The sequence below is a fragment of the Papio anubis genome, chromosome 5, assembly GCF_008728515.1.
Source record: "Papio anubis isolate 15944 chromosome 5, Panubis1.0, whole genome shotgun sequence".
NCBI lineage: Eukaryota > Metazoa > Chordata > Mammalia > Primates > Cercopithecidae > Papio > Papio anubis.
In genome coordinates this window covers 120,047,331-120,068,737 of record NC_044980.1, presented here as the reverse complement: position 1 = coordinate 120,068,737, position 21,407 = coordinate 120,047,331, and the positions used below count along the sequence as shown (strand labels likewise).

General features: G+C 41.5%; 1 protein-coding gene and 1 pseudogene across 5 annotated transcripts in view; both read right to left on the bottom strand.

Moving 5' to 3' along the window:
- MEGF10 (multiple EGF like domains 10) overlaps positions 1 to 21,407 on the bottom strand; it is a 375,350-nt gene that overhangs the window by 151,973 nt on the left and 201,970 nt on the right. The window contains exon 1 of one of the 4 annotated variants that reach the window (XM_021940185.2): positions 17,356 to 17,683. The exons of 1 other annotated variant lie outside the window; for it this stretch is intronic. The gene's annotated coding sequence lies outside the window, so the exon portion shown is untranslated. Of the gene's footprint in view, positions 1 to 16,148; positions 16,937 to 16,960; positions 17,327 to 17,355; positions 17,684 to 21,407 lie in introns of those variants that run through there. 2 more of the 4 variants (XM_021940188.2, XM_021940187.2) reach the window with 2 other exon arrangements.
- Positions 5,942 to 6,839, bottom strand: LOC101023025 (annotated as a pseudogene). Its single transcript, XR_161059.5, has one exon. The product of XR_161059.5 is annotated as a 40S ribosomal protein S2 pseudogene (transcript).

Sequence of the window (21,407 nt, the reverse complement as noted above, 5' to 3'; positions counted from 1 at the left end):
AGAGCCAGTATTTTTTTTTTACAATTCTGGGTTATCTAACAGAACTCTAGGGGAAAAGTGTTCTTCTCTCATCCTGGAAGCATTTTTTTATTGTTGTTTCGTCCAAGGCCATGCCAAAACAAAACAAAACAAACATTTTCATAGATGAGTGACACTAGCCTTGAAATCTGCATCACTGTCAATGCTTTTCATTTGCTCCAGGATTAGAAAACATTAAAAAAAATTACCTCAAGTTGATGCAATTCAAAAAGCAGGCAGCTAAGCTTGGCTCATGAGTAATGCTGGAATCTCAAACTCGACTGATTCCACCACCCCCCACAACCCAGCATAAAGTATCTTTAAGATAAAACTTGAACTGAGTCAATGAAGCGAAACCTCCTAAAAGCAAGTCTCTCCTTAAGTAGCTCCGCTTCGCCTGGACTTCTTTCCTCTAACCATGGGTTCCCCATTGGGCCTTCAACAAGGAATCTGAGGCCCAGCGCTAACCACCCGCGAGCATCTTCGCTTAGCTGCCAACAATGCTGGGCCACAGTGAATGGATGGGACGGCCACTGCACATGGCTCTTTCTTCTGGGGCACAGCAGTCACAGCCAAGCCGTGAGGCCCAGTCCCCTTCTCATTTCTGTAAGTGCACCATGGAAGAAGGGCAGGGTGGTTCCCAGCATACGCTAAAAGAGTTTTGCTCTACCTGGGGTTTGACTTATGCTGGATCCAAATCCTAGACAGATTGGGAAGCTGCTTGTTTTTTTTTAAGAACTGTTCCTTAGAACTCAGTGACAAACCTTCCCTGGCTTCCACAGACCTTTCTTCACTCACTAACACTTTGTTCTGAAAATCTGCCTGTCAGGATTTGGTTGCCATCCTTCTCAGCAGTGACATATTTACCATTAAAGGAAACGGGGCACAGTCAGCCACTAACCCATGAAAACACTGTAGTCTCTCTTCTGTGCCAGTGAGTGAATCCACACACCACCGGGGCCCTAATTACATGGCCTCATTTTCGTAAATAGCACAACCTGGTCAAGAAATGAAAAACGGTCTTCCAAATTCTCCAGCTAAGCAGAAAACCCCTTAGGTTAAGCTATAAGAAACCCTCCTTGGGTGAAGAGTTAATGTCTCAGTTAATGCCTGCCACACCTAAACTCTAGAAAAAGCCAGAAAGATCAAAGTCCTGTCCTTTAGGGACAGAGCTACACGTAAGCACACGCTTGAACTTCCATAAGCAGATTTAGGTGATCACTTTCCGAAGATATTTGGCTTCCATAACAATTCAATATAATTCAGTATCTTCAACCAAAGATGATTGTGCAGGGAGATGACAACTGGACCTAGACAGCTTATACGATATTCATAATCATAAAAATCAGATTCTATAGCAGCCATAGACTTCAGTGAGGCACTCTAAACCATCCCCAGTGGCTGCACAAACAAAACTACAAAGCATCATTTACATACTGCCTTGGAAGGAAAGCAAAGGACTTTTTTTTCCAGCCCTAGCTTGGCAGAGCTCCACATCACAAGCTTTTTTGTTTCTGTTTTTGCTTTGTTGTTTTTTTTTAATGGTGGAAGAAAAGTGCCTTTGCTTCAGGTTGGCCTTCACCAAAATAAAAGTGGACCATCTGGCTTAGCTATAGTGAGGAACTCTCCACACCTGAATCCTTGGCTGGGCTCAGGCACAGTCGTCGTTCTTCTGGAAGCAGGATCTCTTCTCCTGGGTGCAAGGAACCACCTCACATGTCTACCAGCCCAGGTGAAGTGTTTCCTCACTGGCAGGCCTCTGCTGCTCAGCCTCCCCTCACACTTTCACCCCCTCCAATCTGGGTGCGTCCTATGAAAACACAGCTATGAGGCCAATTGTTCAAAAACTAAAAGTCTGAAGTACAAACTGTCCAGGCTCTTTCTTTACCTCATATTCTCCGACGATGGTTCTCCCTAACTTTTGATCTATTTCACTGCTCATTAGCACCTCCTCTAGAGGAAAACTGGGTCTTGGGGGAATTTTAACCAACCAATTTTGTAACCTTTTGGTCTCACTAATATATGGTAGGAGATGTAGTCAACATTATCCATTTAAATGAGTATTAGGACTGTGGGTTAGGTTCAGTTTATTATGTTATTCTTATGTCATCACAATTCTGAAAAATCTTGAAATTAGGTCCACAAATATTCTTTTAATGCCTTGGTCTGCTCAGGCTGTTAACAAAATACCATAGACAGGGTGGCTTAGCCAATAGAAATTTATTTCTTACGGTTCTGGAGGCAGGAAGTCCAAGATCAAGTTCCTAGCCAATTTGGTTTCTGGTGAGGGCTCTCTTTCTAAATAGAAGACAGCCACCTTCTCACTGTGTCATCACATGGCAGAGAGACAGCAATCAGTCTCTTTCTCTTCTTTTAAGGGGACCAACTCCATCAAATTAGGACCTCACCCAACAACTTCATTTCACCTTAATAACCTCCTAAAAGCTCTCCTCACATAGTCACATTGAAGGTGAGGACTTCAATAAATGGATTTAGGGGGTGGGAAAGGACACAATTCAGTCCACAGCTCTATGCTTAACCATTTAGGAGTAGAAAAGAAAATAAAATTGATTCTATCTGCTCAAGGAGCTTACATTCTACAATCAATTTATGGTACAGATTGAAGGGCCCTCAAAGCTTATGCAATCTCTTTACACAAGCTCCAAGGCATCCTTCTTAATACACTCATAAGAACACACCTCCAGGCCAGTTGCAGTGGCTCACCCCTGTAATTCCAGAACTTTGGGAGGCCCAGGCAGGTGGATCACTTGAGGTCATGAGTTCAAGACCAGCTGGGCCAACATGGCAAAACCCCACCTCTACCAAAAAATACAAAAATTAGCAGAGAGTGGTGGCAGGCGCCTGTAGTTCCAGCTACCTGGGAGACTGAGGTGGGAGAATCACTTGAACCCAGGAGGCAGAGGTTACAGTGAGCTGAGACCATGCCACTGCCCTCCAGCCTAGGCGACAGAGGGATACTTTGTCTCAAAAAATTAATAATAATAAACAAAAAAAGACATACGTCCTGATAGTTGTTCTAGTTGGTTATTTCATCCCAGCTCATGGAAAGAGGCATAGAGGTACAGAGAGCTGAGGAGGCCCATGGCCCTTATGATGTGGTAACACAAAGAAATTAAATTCAAACTCTGGCTTTCTCCAGAGGGAGACTAGATGTGCTAAGGTCTGGTCACCTGTCAGGTTCTCTCAGGTCAGGATGCTTCAAAAGACTTCTTGATTCAGGGTCTAGAAGGAGCATTATCTAGAAGTTTCTGCCCAAACCAAGACCAGGACTGTGATCTGTTGGAAAGAATTTTGCAGCTTGCCTGAATTAGGAAGGCAGAGTTTGTATGCTAATTAATTCAACAAGTTCAATGTCCCAAATCATACAGCATATTAAAGAGAGCTCAGACCTGAGATACAATAAGCCAAGATTCTGAAATAGACTCACTCCATTAAAAACAGAAGTGACCGAGACAAATCGTTGAGTAGAAATTAAAAACTCAGATACAAAAAACAAGAAAGCCCTACTGAGCATTTGCCACATGCCAGGTACTATCCTAAGTCCTTTTCATTTATTTTCTCAATTAAACTTCATAACAGCTCTGTGAAAGAGCTACGATAATTATCCCCTCTTAAATTATAAGGAAACTGAAGCATAGAGTAAATGGCTCGTGGCCATACATTCAGTTAACACCAATCAGAAGCCAGGATTCAAAGCCAAGAAATCTGATTCTAGGACCCATGCCCCACTACATTCTAACACATCCACCCCTTAACTTTTCAACTACATTTGTCCACTGGACATAGAAGTCAATGCTTGAAATGTGTACTAGAATGCAACTCCAGGAGGACAGGAAATGTGTTTGATCTTAGATATTGCCCTGTCCCTAGCATAGAAGATTGCATGGAGTATAATGAGGGCTTAATCAATATTTACCGAATAAATAATGATGGGTTGTGTTACAATTAGTGAAATTACTGCAATAGTCTCCTTATTGTCTTCCCCATTTTATTTCATTTTCTATTCTTATCATCAATGATAAGCCTTTGCTATCTACTGCCTGGTGAGTTTAAGCACTGGCAGCCAGCTTTCCACGACTTCCCTGCTTGGCTCCAACCTACACTTCCAACCTTATTACTTTTTTTTTTTGAGATGGAGTCTCGCTCTGTTGTCCAGACTGGAGTGCGGTAATGCAATCTTGGCTCACTGCAACCTCTGCCTCCTGGGTTCAAGCAATTCTCTTGTCTCAGCCTCCCGAGTAGATGGGATTATAGGCACACACTACCATGCCCACTTAATTTTTGAATTTTAGTAGAGACTAGGTTTCACCATATTGGCCAGGCTTGTCTCAAACTCTTGACTTCAAGTGATCCGCCCACCTTGGCCTCCCAAAGTGCTGGGCTTACAGGCATGAACCACCGCGCCCGACCCCAATCTTATTTCTTGATATTCCATTATACAAATCCTTTAGTCTGGCCATCCCTTCTTGTCCTTGCCCATACTCCTCTCCCTCCCCAGGGTTGTTCATTTCTGCCACTGGGCTACTCTCTCCTCTTCTGTGATTACATGAAGCTCACTCATCTTTCAAGGTCCCATCTCTTCCAAGAAGCCTTCTCTGGTCACCAAATCTGGTGCTCTCTCCTTCTGAGATGGATTCACTTGGAACAGATTACCTGCTTCCTCCTCCTTTCCTTTCCTCATAAACAGACAGGCAAGGTGCTGAAGGCTGCATCTTGCCATTTTTGGTATTCTCCTCAGCATGCAACAAAGGCTTGTCTCATAGCACACACATGACCAGGGGTCAACTGATCTATGCAGATACATCTCACCTAAATGCAAACATCTGCTGATTTTTTGAAATGATTTTTTTAACCTTTAAAAAATTCACATAACCAAACATTCATCATTTTAACCCTGTTGTGCAACCATCATCACTACCTGGTTCTGGAACCTGTCCATTGCCCTAAAAGAAAAAGCCATTTCCATCAAACAGTTACTCCTCCTTTCTTCCTTCCCCCAGACCCTGGAAACCACTAATCTACTTTCTGTCTCTGTGAAGTAGCCTCTTCCAGATATTTTATATAAATGAAACCACACAATATATGGTCTTTTGTCTTTTTTCACTTAGTATAATGTTGCTAAGCTTCATCCATGTTGTAGCATGTATACTTCATTTCTTTCCATGACTAAATAATATTCCATTATGTAAATATATCACATTTTGTTTATCCACTTATCAGTTGATGGACATTTGGGTTGTTTCCACCCAAAATAATAGTTTTGGCTGTTGTGAATAATGCTGCTAGGAGCATTTGTACACGAGACATTGTTTGAACACCTGTTTTCAATTCTGCTGACATCTTACCAAGGAAAAACAAATTCATTCACTAGCAGCCTCATCCTAATTCTATAGTTAAGATAAATAACTTTTTGTTTAGTAACATACTATCTTAAAAGACATTTATGCTTATAAGTAAATTTAGCTGTTTTGTATTCCAAAATATCGTAAATTCCTTATAGTTTATGCCTTCTATCAGAGACAGCATTTTCTAACATCTGCATTTAATTAATAGAATCTTATTTAAGCATCTGAATGATTCTTTCATAAGCAGCAGACCTGATTCCTAGATGTGTTAATTATTCTTCCCTATTTTAACATTATTTGGTGTTAATAACTAATATATATTGAGCATTTACTATGTGCCTACCACTATGCTAAATGCAACCATCTTTGAAGTATATGCTATTATCTTTTCACATTTGATGAAAAGAGGCTTTAGAGAGCTTGAGTAGCCTGCCCAAAGTCACCAAGATTTCAATGATAGAGAAGGGATCCCAGCGCAGGTTGTCATACCTCATACAGTAAATGACAAGGTCAGCAATAGACCCAGAACATCAGAATCTTGTCTGTGAACCCACAACTTTTTTTTTTTCAGGCTTAATTCACTTTATTTTTCTTGTATAAAAACCCTATGTTGTAGCCACCGCTGGAGCCTGGGTCCGCTGCACAGAGACCCTGGTGTGGGTCTTGACAAGGTGGTCAGTGAATTCCTGATAGGGAGACTTGGTAAATACAGTCTCCTTCCAGAGGTCGGGGATCAGATAGCTGTAGATCTTAGAGACGGCATCAAAGGTGGCCTTGGCGAAGTTGCCCAGGATGGCAGTGCAGCCCCGGGCTGAGGTGTAGCAGTCATCGATACCAGCCATCATAAGCAGCTTCTTGGGCACAGGCGCTGAGACGATGCCAGTGCCCCTGGGTGCAGGGATGAGGTGCACCAGCACAGAGCCTCAGCGGCCTGTCACTTTTCAAGGGACGGTGTGGGGCTTGCCGATCTTGTTCCCCTAGTAGCCTCTGCGCACGGGGACAACAGAGAGTTTGGCAAGGATGATGGCCCCACGGATGGCGGTGGCCACCTCCTTGGAGCACTTAACACCCAGGCCGACGTGGCCATTGTAGTCCCCAATAGCAACAAACGCCTTGAACCTGGTGCGCTGGCCAGCACGGGTCTGCTTCTGCACCGGCATAATCTTCAAAACCTCGTCTTTGAGAGAGGCCCCCAAGAAAAAGTCAATGATCTCAGATTCCTTAATGGGCAGGGAGAAGAGGTAGATCTCCTCCAGGGACTTGATCTTCATGTCCTTGACCAAGCGGCTCAGCTTGGTGACGGGCATCCACTCCTTCTCCTCGGCCTTGCCTCCGCGAGCTCCGCGACCTCGGCCCCAGCCCCGTCCACGGCCGCGACCCCGGCACCGGATGCCACTGCCGAAACCTCCGCGGAAGGCACCGCGGTTCCCCACCCCAGGGCCACCAGGGCCTCCGGCCCCCGCCCCCCGCACCCCACCCCCCGCCACTGCACCAGCGTCATCCGCCATTTGGTGTTTTCTCGGAGAAGAAGCTAACCCACAACTTTAATCACATGAGTTTGTGTAAATCAACATCCAACTTGTAAGTCCAATGACCAAAATGAAGGGTACACATTGAGTACTCAGACCTCTCATAGATGTGCTGCACCCATTTCAAAGCGAAAGGCCCAAATTTTCTTTCGGAGAAAAAAAAAATGCTCCTATTTTCTCCATTTGAGTCTACCAGCTCCATATTATAAAAGCAAGCTGGAATGTTCTATCAGTACAATGACTCATGACTCACTTTGGTGTAATGTATGCAGCGCCACATTGGATGGATGGCACATGGATGGCAAGGGTCTTCTTAAGAGGAAAAGGACAACAGGTTGTTCTGGGACTGGAAGCATGGGCTTGCAGGTATTGCTCCTGTGGCTCACTAAGGAGTCAGGAAGTGTCAGTGGAAATGAGTGACGGAGATAAACCAAAGACTTCACCCCCCCATATCAACTCATCCCAGTTACAGAAATTGGAGGGAAACAAAGCATTCTACTATTAGACTATAAGAGAGATGTCATCCAAAGGTTCAGGAAAACATCCATAATCTGTAGAGTCTTCTGATTTCTCCTGACAGATTAAAATGAATGAGAGGAGGGTGGAAAGTGGGAATGAAAAGATTTGCTACTTGGCCAACTCAGAGGGGTGCATTTGTTTTAAATTCTAAAGAGTGGGGCTCTGCTAACACTATTGATCTCTTAGGCACTGGATTCGCTGCCTAGAGAAGTAAAGCAATCACCTATGATGGTGCTAATGCATTGCGTTCTGACACACAGCTCTCTGGCTATAGAAGTTAGGGTGAATTGATGGGTATTTAAAGCTCTAGGCCCTCCCAGCTGCACCAGGATTCACATTATGTGAGAGTTTCCAGTTTCCCATCATGACAGATTCTTAATTCTACATTAAACATGGGGCTTTAATTTTTGAATTTTTTATTGAAGTGTAAAATGCAGTCAGAAAGAAAAGCCATAAATCAAAATTGAACAAGTCAATAAGTTTTCACAAACTGAATATACACATACAACCAGTACTCAGATTAAATGTAATGTCAGCATCCCAGAAGCCCTCGTTGGGCAGGGCCCTTATTCTGACACAAAACTAAGTCCCATTAAGTATATTATGCCTACAAAATCATTTAGTATTATATGTACTACTTGGGACACAAACAAAAACAATAAAAGGGACCATTTAACTTTCCTATTTTTTTCAAAAAGTGCTGCACCTACACAGAACTTCAAGGATAGCACAGTATTCAGGCCTTGAAGCACTGAGGGCAAGCCACTCTATATCACACAAATGGGGAGCCAAATGAACAGGCCTAATGGCAACAAATTGAAAATTAATGAACTAATCAGGAGAGTGTTTAGCACAATCCTTTTCCCACCCACGAAGTCTCCTCTTCCCATTCTCCACTTCAAAGTCATCTATATCATTGGCAAAACCATTTAGTAAAGAAGAAACAAAATGTAAGGCGGGGGGGAATGAAAATCTAATGAAGAAAATAAAGCCACTTGCCTCTCTGAAATCCACTTGCTCCTCCTTCTTTAATGGATTTGCAATGATAATCTATAATCAAGGTACAATGACAGACTTAATTACTAGGAGCTCTAAGTGACCTCAAGCAAATCACATATTGCCCTCTCCTGGATACAAACCTCTTATCTCAGAGACAAAAGGATTCCTACTGGCCAGTGAACACCAGCTGCCTAACATTTGGTGTAAATGGGCTCTCCAGAACCCATCACATCCAGAAAAGGCTTTCCCTGTTCTGCCTCATTCGTGTCTGTATTCTGTGCCTAACTTAAAAAAAAAAGAAAAGAAAAGAAAAGCCACCTACGAGTATCCACAGGAACTAGGAACTAAGTCTCCCTTTGAAAGAAACCCAGAGGCAAAGGCTGAATGAATGACATACTTTTTCATAAAGGGAGTAATCAGGCTAAAAGAACAATCCTGTGGAAAAAGTCTGCGACCTTTGCAAAGGCTGTGACCTTGAATTTGAATCTTCTTCTGACACAAAGAATGTAAGCAATTGTTGGGCTCGGGATTAGATCTTTACAGGAAGTTTGCAACCCTTTCCCTCCAGGGCTAGAATCCAATTTGAAAGTTAGGGATGAGGGAGGGTATCTAAATAGCATCTGGAGAGTCCCCCAGCCTCATAACTGTCCAAACTTATCAATAACTTTCTAATGGTGCTCATTGTATTTCATACTCAAAAAATTCTTAGCTTCAAAACAGCTATCTCGATGTGGAAGGGAATTATTAATATATCATATACACAGTGACCATTTCCAGGAACACAGAATTGTTCTCTGAAGTCATAGACCTTGATTTAGGCAGGCTTTCAGATCAGGTACCTTTGATGAGCCTGGAGATTCAGGGAGCCTTTTTTATTTTTAAAATCAGTAATAAAATCCTGCAATCAGATAAGTTCTGCAATCAGTGTGACGCAGTAGAAAATAATTCTTCCTTGGCCAAAGATCCACTGGCTTTCTGACAGACTTGTGTTCCCCCAACGCCATGTCTGCAGCTCCAAAACCAGAGGATTTATGATGCTTCCTCGGAATTACTTTTTTCCTTCCCAAATCCTACCTCTGACACATTGCTGCAAGTAGTTTAACTGTGGAAGGCCTTGACCTCCTTTCTTTGTCTCTCTGATTTAAGTGTGTCTGTTTCCTTGGGGCTACCAAGCTCAGTTGGACGGCTGGCCGCAGCAGAATGGCACATCAGCCAACCCCTGAACAATGGGTCCCTTTCTCCGGCTGTCACATGAACAGCGTTGTGTTACAGCCATTGTCCCTTCAAGTAGAGAGGAGAGGCACGGGTTCTCACAGACCCGCTATTCTCTGTGACCCCCTCTGGCCAAGTCACTAAAATTTAAAAACACACAAAAAACGCATGCCTTTTGAATGGGGCACTATAAGTCTAACAAGGAGTATCATGCATATATGGGCCACCTGCACCAGTACACCTTGTTAAAAATATACATCCTGGGACCCCACTATGCACCTACTGAATCAAAATCTAGGGAGGAGACAGTATCTGCAGGTGATTCTCATGCCTCTAAAGTCAGAGCACAGGGTAAACACGCCTCAAGCATTTCTAACTTCACTCATGGTCTGATTTTGCACATCTGTTTAAGGAACCAACTGAAAGCAGGGAGGATACTGGAAGGACAAATAATTTACACTGTCAAATCTTGGTGTTGGGGGAAGAAACACCTGGGAAGAAGACAGGTGAGAATGATGAGGGCTTCAGACGACAATAGGAATGTGGGGGCGGGTCATCAATGAGCAAGAGAGGAGGAATGCAGGGACAGCAGGACAGCGCTGAAGCCACCTGATGGAGATGGTAGCCTTCAGAAAAAGATGGGCGGTAAGAAAGTGGCAATGGTAGATGAACTATTAGAAAGCAAGGATGTTTCATGTTTAGTTTTAAGTGTTAAGATATGAACTCTTTCCATAGTCCCAAACCTTAAAATTCTACTACTCAAGTCACACATTTGGTGGCATTTTATGAAGTGAAGGTTATTCGTGGTTGGGTGGGTGGCTTCGGATCATCTTTAAACTTTTTAAGGGAAAATATGAATTCAGATCCAGGTGACACTAGAAGAAATATGAGCTTTGTCTCCATCTCTGGCCCCAAGAATCCCATAGTGGTTGAAAGGAAGAACAGTTTTCTCATTTTACACCTTCTCATGGAATAGGGAGGAAGATTTCTAGCCAACTTTTACTTGAATCTCAATAGGTCTCCCTAATCTCATCTAGTTTCTATAAAATAACTGCAGTATAATGGGAAGGGTTCCTTTAACGCAGATAGTACTATGGGGATGGGCAGGTCCCGTAAGTGCCTATCATAAAATGATTCTCAAATGTAAGCTCACCACTACTGTGGAATGGTTTAATCACTATTGCTTGACGATGCCTTGTAAATTCCTGCCACCACATGTTTGCTGAGCCCATTCCCCCACCTAAGATGCCCCATCCATTCAAATCTCTCCGTCAAGGTCCTACACTGCCAGGAAGCCTCCAGTGAGCTCTTGTGGCAGGTCTCAAAACTGCCACTTGGCTCTTACTATGCCCAGGCTTACCTGCTTAGTTGTATTTTTTTTTTAATTGTTGAAGATACATAGTAGATGTATATATTTATGGGTTACATGAGATATTTTATACAGGCATGCAATGTGTACTTTTTTAATCTGTTTTTTACTTGAAGGCAAGAGCTTCTTGGTAATTACACATGGTATTTATCCCTATGCCCTACACTGCTAATAAATATCTTATAAATGACCAGGTACAGTGGCTCATGCCTGTAATTCCAGTACTTTGAGAGGCTGAGGCGGGCGGATCACTTGAGGTCAGGAGTTCGAGACCAGCCTGGCCAATATGGTAAAACCTCATCTCTACTAAAAATACAAAACTTAGTCAGGTATGTTGACATGCACCTGTAATCCCAGCTACTTGGGATGCTGAGGCAGGAGGATCGCTTGAACCCCAGAGGCAGAGGTTGCAGTAAGCTGAGATTGCGCCATTGCACTCCAGCCTGGGCAACAAGAATGAAACTCCATTTCAAAAAAAAAAAAAAAAAACTGGTGGAACAAAAAGTATAACTCCAACCTATTACTTTTTCAAAGAACCAAGTCACATCTTTTTATCAATTCTTCATCCAAACTCAAGTACTTTTCTCAAGATGTCAATAGGGGTGGATCTTTAAATTTTTTTGTTTTGATTGTACAACTAGTCTTCTGTGCCACCAAGCAAAAATTTCATAGTTCTATTTCACTCCGTGAGGAACAAGTTAAATTTGTGTGATTTGGTTTTCAATTTGCCATCAAAAAATTATTTCTTAAAAAAAGACAAAATTCTTCAGCAGAAGGTATTCAAAAGATCCATCTTGGGAACCACCACCTGTGGCTATGTTGAGAACCAGCCAAATCTGTACAGCTCATCTGGGTCAGACGAGACGTTAATGACAAGGTACTTAGTCATCCTCTAGGATGTTCCCAAAGATAAGATGTTTTTAACAGATGCTAATATCCTGCACATGTACCTATCAAGATGAAGTTTTCCATACTGAAATACTGTTTTCTTTGTCTTAGAAGTGGGAAGGGGTACAATTTATTGCCCTCTGAGTAGGAAATTGAGGTGGTTAAATGCTGTACATAGTTTCTTTATCTAGGAGGATAAATTACTAGAAATGAAATGAGAGGAAATTGCTAAAAATGAACAACCATAATAACAGGATGCATTATCACATTCACACTTTCCAGATTGGCTAATGCCACAGTTTGTATTATCAAATAACATCCACACAGTGACTTGCCATTCCACAAATAAAGTTCTGTAAAGTAAAATATAACATTGGTTTGTACCTTCTTTTTTCCCTCATAGTATGAGAAATCCTTTTATTAAATGCTCTAAATTAGTCCTCTGCAATAACTATATTTAAAAAGAGTTAGAATGATCATGGTGAACAATAATCTAAAATGGTAAAGAGAGACAAAAGATAAATTAAAATTTCAGGACATTCAGATATGAAGAATGAATGAATAACTGAATAAAGAGATTAGGAGGCCAGGTAAAAGACTTCCAAAGGTTGGCAGAAAATGATACAGGCTTATACTAAGCTAGAAAAAGTTCATTTCAGAAACAAAATTTTAAAAGAAGACAAATCAACAGAACCCAGTGAATCTTACATTAATTCTTAAAACTAAACTATTGAAACCAGATACTGGGTACAGTACACACGCTTGAGAAAAGTGAGAGCATAGGCAGTCCTCAATATTGCTTCGTTTGAAGTCCATCAATGTGGATATTTGTACTACATCTATTGATGCTACTACCTCCCTGCCCTGTGTTGACACTCAGATGCCAGCCAATGAATGAACTTTTTTTGTTTTTATTTTATGGTGCAGCTGCCCATAAGCCAATAGTTCAATTTTTGCAGAATCACCATCTTTGTCATTACCTGGAGAATTATTCATACACTTATTCAAATGTTATTGCATATTTTCATTATTACAAAAAAGTGAATGGGAAATGGGAAAATTAAAAGCCTAATAGTAATTATGAGAAGTGTTTGTCTCATAAACTCAAGTAAGACAAAGGTAGAAGTTATTAGATATGCCAAAAATGGCAAATCTTTTCATCTGAATCAGACATTTATTGAACTTGAACTGGTCAACTGTTGTTGAAATGAGGAGAAAATAACCAAAATTGTGGAAAGTTTAAAGAAAGAAAAATTAGAAAAAGGAATATACACTGAATGCTGTGTCTAAATAGCAAGGCATAATTAGAGATTTCATAATATATTTGGCTCTCTAGGGCCAGAATCCCTTATAATACGTAGGCTTTTATACAATCTTCAGACCTATTTTCAGGAATGTGTCCTTTCAGGAAAGAAGGAAAGACAGTATTGAACCAGTCACCATGTTTCTAATCAAAAACAGAGGCAGAAGTGTTTTATAAACGGAAAAGCACAGAGCAAAGTTGGTTATTTTTATTGGCATTGGCACTTCCATTCCAGTGCTCTGACACTGTCATTCCAAAAACCAAACCAAAACCATCCTAAAGGATAAGCTCAGTTCTTCATTATACGTCCTGCAATAATGTTCAACATGTAACATTAATTCAGTGACATTTGGTGTTTCATAAGTCCTCCTTGGATATTTTGTCTTGTCCTTTTCCAATCCAAGTTATTATTTATTATTATTTGAGACAGAGTCTCACTCTGTCACCCAGACTGGAGTGCAGTGTCATGATCTCAGCTCACTGCAACCTCTGCCTCCCAAGCTCAAGTGATTCTTGTGCCTCAGCCTCCCAAGGAGTTGGGATTACAGACATGTGCTACCACTCCCGGCTAATTTTGGTATTTTTAGTAGAGACAGGGTGTTGCCATGTTAGCCAGGATGGCCTAGGACCCCTGGCCTCAAGTAATCTTCCCACCTCAGCCTCACAAAGTGTTGGGATTACAGGTGTGAGCCACCATGCCCAGCCCCACTTGAAGTTATTAACTCCCTAGTCTATGTCCAGCCAAATTGGAAATTCTCAACTGGCTTTTCCACACCCTTCATATGTATACAATACTGTCCCAACCACTTTATGTGCTAACAAAATGTGCTAAGAAAATGTTGACTATCATTCATCCATTTACTTTTCTCCAACATTCTTTAGGCATTTATTACATAACTATGTAATGGGTCAGTCACTTGTATAAGAGCTTACAATAAGGAATGATGAACTCACCAATCCGTTCAGGATAAACATTCAGGTAATAAACATAGCTGATACAATGTGAGAAATGCTATATTAAAGCTATCCACAAGAATGGGAACTCACTGACATATCGCTAAGTTTATGAGAGAATTGAGAGAAGCTTCAGAGGGAAAGTCTTCAAAGGGATTTGAATAGTGTCTTAAACGATGAATGGGTGGTAAGTGGTTAGTTAGACAGGAAAGAGGGTCAAAGGCATTGTCAGCGGAAGGAGCAGCACACACAGCTGGGTCATGGAAGAGTGAGAGTGCACAACGTATTCTTGAGACAGTAACAAGATCAAGATCAGTGCGGGCTGGAGAGCTGGGGACCAGAGAAGCAGAAAATAACCCTAAGAAGTGCTGCAAAGGTGGTCTTGTGTATCATGGTAAGGAGGTGAGACTTACAAGTCAGTGTTTTTCCAAATGTGATCTGAGGTCACCTCTACCAGGTTCACTTGGAGATCTCAAAATGCAGACTACTGGCCCTTACATCTGGGGTGAAGCCCTGGAATTTATATTTTCAACATGCACCCAGGTAACACTGACATTCACCATCCAGAGAGCTGCCAAAGATTTTTAAACAAGGGAGTAACATGATCAGATTTGCATTTTAGAAATACACTATTAGACCAAGCAGACAATCCCAAAGAAGGTAAATTCACTGCTGCTAAATGAGCGTGTGACTTGGGTTTTGCATTAGAATCACCTGGGGAACTTGTAAAAATGCAGACTTCTCACAACTCACAGAAGACTTACTACATCTAAATCAAGGCAGAAGGGGTTAAGGTTTATATAGTTTGAACCATACAAAATTGCCATTTATTTAGGTCAAAAATGGTCAAATATCAACAATTCCTCATAGTTCACTCTAATATTTTAACAAATCTCCCCACTTCATGCTTCTGGTATAAACCAAAGTCTGAGAATATTTAGTGAAATACAGACAGAGATAAATGCTTTTCCCTTTTCATTAATTATCGATGTTATTACTCACTCTGAGTAATATGCAAAGATGGAAGTAACATAATTTATGTACCTAAAACAAAAGCTAAAGAGAAAAGAGGGGGTTCAAAAACAGCCAACAATGAAGTAAGGCAGCTAATTTAAGGATTTTGGAGCCAGAAGGAACACTGGAGATTATTCCACTCTTTCCCCACCTCTCAATACAAGTTTCTACATAATAAAACTGATGCCTAAATGGAGAAAAGCAATCTGCTTGAGGTCATAGGGAATATTTTGTTCAATTTCTCAATGATATGCACTTTTAATGTGCTCTTACGTGCATTTTAACGAGTATGGAAATTGTGTGGCTAAAAATACTTGGGATTTAATCTATAGAGTGCTAGGTCACACACTTGAAATGGCGGAGGCACATAAAGCCAATACTCATACATAGCCATTTTTAAAATATAAAACCTAAAACAGTGTTTGACATGTAATAGATGTTTAATAAATACTTACTGAACAAGTAAGTGACCCCTAAAAAATAGGTTACAGAAAGTATATTAATGCAAAGGATTTCCAAGGAGGTATACAGGCTGTGAACTGAGTGTAGAATTCCCACCTCATCACCTGTTCCAAGTATCCATGACCCACCACGCTATAAATTCCAGCTCTGCCACATGCACCTTTATTTTTCCTACTGAAAGTGCCACAGCAAAAGAGCAATACAAAGATCATGTCTGAGCTAAGTTTGACAATAGGTGGTAGTGAAGCTTACAGATGAGCACAGCCTTCAAAGTCCATCCAAATGGGAATAATAGCTAACACTTACTGACAGCTAATAGAAGCTATACTAGAGGGATATAACAATAGTTAATGCTAGCTATACAATAATAATAATAGCTAATTCATGCCTACTATGTGTCAGGCTTGTTAGTCCTTCACATGCATTAACTTATTTAATCCCTTTAACAGTCCTCTGATGTGTTATTATTATCATTTTGATTTTACATATGTGGATAAACAGGTTAAGTAACTTACCCCAAAAATCACACAACTGGAAAGTGGCAGAGTTGTGAGCTGAACCCAGGCTGGCGCGTGCCCAGAGTTTACCAACTGAACTCTTTGACCTCTCAGTGGTAAAATTAAAAGTTCCCAGCAAGCTGACCTCTTGGAGCACTCACGTTAGGAAGATGACATTTCTGGATAATATAAGTTGACTCCAGTCTTTTTGTCCATAAGGAATGAAGCATTTTTATTTGGGAAACCTATACACAAAGGGAGTCCCAGCATATAAAGGAGTAAGGCAAGAACCAAGAAGAAATGTCATTCTCTTCTGCCTTGGCACAGCCTGGTTATCACTGACTAAGAACAATAATAATGGCTAATTTTGGCTAATAAAATCTCCAGCTTTGACTTTCTCCTAAAGAATGTGGATCCTTGCACGAGCATATTTTCTAAAGAAGCAGCAAGATATTGCCATCATTCATTTACTCAGTAGTGTCACTAAGGAAAATACTTCCAGAAAGAAAAATAAGGACAAAACACTTCCCTAAACCAGGCGTAAAAGTCCTCTAACAAAGGAATTTAAGAGAAAAAGATAACACCAGATTTATCTTTCTTAACTATTACTTGAAAAACCGTCCCTCCCAGCACTCCCTAAGGAGCCAAGCATACTGACAAGGCCCCTTTGGTCTAAGACTGCGACCTCACATCCCTACTGATCGTTGAGAACTCAGGAAGGGGGAGCATCCCGCAAGCCTAGAGCGTTATCTGCACAATCTGAATACCAAGGACTGGAGAAAGAGAAGTTTAGAAAAGAGTGAAGATCCCAGAGAGGAAGTTCAACTGACCTGGAAAAAAGGGCCCAGCTGAAACTGCCTTTCAACCTCAGTCCGATTCCCCACAAATCTCCCTACAACCAGCTATATCCCTCGGCAAAAGGAAACAAACATGGGCAAGGCAATACAAGAGTAGGAATTATGCAAAATAAAATGCGTAATGAGGATGTCTCTCCATCAAAAATACTCCAAGATTTTCCTACACAATCCCATGTAACAAAACCAAATGCAAACAATAATAAACCCTCGAGAAGCCCATGACAAACGCAGACTGAGCCCATCTCGCCCCACCTCACGTCGCACCCCGGTACCCTGGCTAAGGAAAATGTGCCCCCCGCCCATGAGAAGCCTTCCGGCGTCCGGCCAAGGTCCAGCAGCCGCCCGGGTTGAGTTTGCCCAACTCTTACCCAAGTCCAGAGATCTTGAGAATTGCAGCGCAGCCTTTTCTCCCCGGTCTTCACCCAAGGCCAGCCAAGACACAAAATCTGTTCCAATCAGCGCTGTTAGCGTCCAAGCAGTGTCCCAGAAGAAAGCGATCTTTGGGAGTCTTCTTTCAGGCGTAAAGGTGGAGACGCGGGAAAGAGGAACGTCTCAGCGCGTTCCCAGTCCCCTAGTTTTGCGCACGGGGAAAGTACTTGCTGCAAACTTGAACAAGGTTTTCTCTGTCTGGCCCGAGATGCTGGGGGGGCAGGGGGGGTGGGTAACCCGAGCCGGGGCCGGGATTCGAGCAGTTGCCGCTGCTGCAGCTGCTGCTGCCGGGACAGTGGCCGCTGGGGGGTTGTCGCTTGGCGCCGCGCTCTGTCCCTAGCGCAACACGCAGGATCTTCCCGGCCCGACTCCTGCACCTCGATCGTGAGTCGCCCCTGCCTGAGCGGCTTCTACCGCCTGGTGGGTGACCCGGCAAAAGGCCTGGTCGCGAAGTTAGCAAATGTTGGGGTCACCGCAGGAGGTGACTGAAGGGGTGTCAGAGTGGGTGCCCGCCTGATTCCCAACCCACGTTGGATGCGAGTCCCTCGTCAAAGTCCCTGGGAGGTGTTCTAGACCCTCTGTAAGGATTTGTGGGATGGTGGCCGCGCCCGAGCGGCCAACTGGAGCGGACGGCGGGTCCTCAGTGGTGTCAGGGGAGAAAGCGCAAAGGTGGGATCCAGAAAGGATGGTGATTAAGCCGTGCCAGAGAATGTGATGCGGCAGCAAAGTACATGGAAAGGTGGGGCGGGGAGGTGAAGGCAGGGGGTGGAGGGTGGGATAGTCTGCTTTATCAAGGCGGGGCGGAGAGAAAACTCCCGGGACGCGCAAGAAAATCCCCCCAGGTCCTCCGAGGCCTCGCGCGGCGATTTATTGGGGAATGGCTCCCTCTGCCGACTCGCCGAGGAAGCCCCGGGAGGCCCAGTGATGGAATGTTCAAACCATGAACGGGCTCTTCCATTTGTGGGTTGGACAGGACGTGAATTCTGGAATCTGCTTCTCTGTCTGTCCATCTTCCTCTTCCAGACTAAAGAGTTTTCCAGCTTTTACAGGACCCCAAAAGGTACAAATCTGATTGCTGCAAAGTTTTTTCTTATGTCGTTGAATTCTATCCCCCTCTCCCCACAAAAAACAAAAACAGGCTGCGCCCCATAACCACTCCAGATAATCGTCTCCTACCAGGCTTCTCTTCCTCCCATTAATAAGAACTCTTTTTTTTAGAGAGAGACTTCAAGAGCATTCGCGTCCCTACTCAATAACCCTCCTGGAAAATAGTACAGACTCCGTATTATGTTTGAGTGAATAAATGAATGGAATGAATGAACATAGATATGTTTGAAGCCCCTCACCATCCTCTTTACTCTCCCTGGGAACACGCAGGGGAAGACTATTTTGGTGTTTGTTTGTTTGTTTGTTTGTTTAGCAGTCATCATTGCCCCTTCTCTGGTAACAGTACCTCCATTTACCTTTGAGATACCACCCCTGCCACAAGGACAGCAGTCTGGGCGGGAAGCTCAGTCAGGATGGTCCACCTTTTCCCTGTCCAGAAGAGAGCACCTGACCTAAGCTAAGCCCCTCAGACCCTCTCTGCCAGGAATTGGAACTTTGATCTGGGCAGCACAGGCACAAATAATTCTAGAGGTGATTAATCCATTTGGCTGTTTTCTAAGGAAATTGGCCGTTAGTTCATGCCACTTATTACCCAAAGACATTTTGCTTTATGAAACTTGGTCACCCCACTTTCCTTTTAATTTTTAAATCAATTTTATTGGGTCATAAGTTACAAATACATTACACTCATATTAATTGTACAGCTTCATGAGTTTTGAATAATGCACACACATGTAACCACTGCTTCAATCAAGATAATGAACAATTCCATCACCCCAGAGGGTTGTCTTGCACCCCTTTAAAGTCAACCTCTATCCCACCCCATATTTGGCCCACTTAGCTGTTTTCTGTAACTACAGATTAGATTTGTCTTTTCTAGCATTTCATATGAATGGAATCACTTACATATTCCTTTGTGTCTGACTTCCTTCACTCTACACAATGTTTTTGAAACTCATTAATGTTGTGCCTGTATCTGATGTTTGTTCCTTTTTATTGCTGAGTAGTATTCCATTGTATGGATATACCACAATTTGTTTACCAGTTTACCAAATGATGGACATTGGGGATGTTTTCAATATAGGGTTATTATGAATAAAGCTGCTAGGAACAATCTTGAACAAGTCCTTTTATGGACATACATTATTATTTTTCTTATCTTACAGTAGTAAAATTATTAATACAGTAACTGTGTGTTTAACTATATATAGAGATGAACTGCTTTCCAAAGTGAAAACATTTTACATTCTCACCAGTAAGATATAATTGCTTCACATCCTCATCAAAACTGGGTAGTTTCTGTCTTCTTATTTTTACCATTCTAGTGAGTATATAGTGGTATCACATCATGGTTTTAATTTGCGTTTCCCTACTGATTAATGATGGTGACAATAAAAGATGTTTACCAGCTTTTCATGTGCTCTCATGCCAGCTGTTCTTTGATAAAGTGTCTGAATTTATTGCCCAATTTTTAATCAAGTATTTGGATTCTTATTATTGAGTTGTAGGAGTTCTTTATATACCAGGCATTTGTCAGATATATATATATAACAAATATACACTCCCGGTCTGTTTCTTGTCTTTCAATTTCTTAATAGTGTCTTTCAAACAGCAGTTTTTAATTTTGATGAAGTCCAATTTATCAAGTGTGGGGTTTTTTTTGTGGTTATACTTGTTAGGTTTTACATAAGCAATCTTTGCTTACCCCAAGGTCATGAAGATTTTCTATGGTTTCTTATAGAAGCTTATGGTTTTAGCTGTTATATTTAGGTCTACGATCTATTTGCTGTTAACTTTTGTGTATGGTATGAAGTAAGGGCCGAAGTTCATTATTGTCCACATGGATATCCAGTTGTTTTGTCACCATTTGTTGAGAAGATTACCTTTTTTCCCATTGAGTAACTGGATACCTTTATTAAAAATCAATTGGCCATGGATGAGTGAGTCTATTTCAGGATTCACTCATTATTCCTTTCATTTGATCTATATTTCTATTCCTATGCCAAAACTATACTGCTCTGATTACTCTAACTTTACAGTAGGACTCCAACTTAGGTGTAATAAGTCTTCCAGTTGTGCTGCTTTTATTTTTTTTTCAAAATATGTTTAACTCTTCTGCTTTTGTTTTTATTTGGTTTTCATCTTCCATGTAAATTTCAGAATTCGCTTGTCAATGTTATAAAAATTCACTTTTCTAATTAAGAGTGCCTTGAATCCACTGATCAATTTAAGGAGAACTGACATAACAATATTGATTCCTCTAATCTATGAACATGTTATATTTCTCCATTAATTTAGGTATTCTTTAATTCTTCTCAGCAATATTTTGTAGCTTTCAACATAGCAGTATTATACATAATTTTAAAAATGAATCCCGTAGTATTTTATTTTTGATATTTCATAAATGGAATTATTTTTGAGTTCTTGTCTCCAGTTGTTCATTGCTAGTATGGAGAAATACAGTGGAATTTTGTGCAGTACCCTCACATTTTGCAACATGGCTAAATTTACTTATTCGTTCTAGTAGTTTTTCTTTTTCAGTTTCCTTAGGATTTTCTACATGCTCTGCTTCTTTTATTTGTCTTGCCTTATTGCACTGGATAGGATGCCCAGTACAACATTGAATACAAATGCCAAAATTTAGTATCCCATCCTTGTTGTTCATCATAAACCAAAGCAATCAGTCTTGTACCTTTAAGTAGGATGTTAGTTGTTTCATTAAACTCCCTTTATTAATTGAGAAATTCCTTCTATTTTTAGTTCATTCGAAATTGTTTATTTTACCACGAGTGACTATTGAATTTTGTCAAATGTTTTTCTGTATCAGTTGAAATTATTATATGGTTTTTCTCCTTTTTTCTGTTAGTTAATTGAACTATTTATT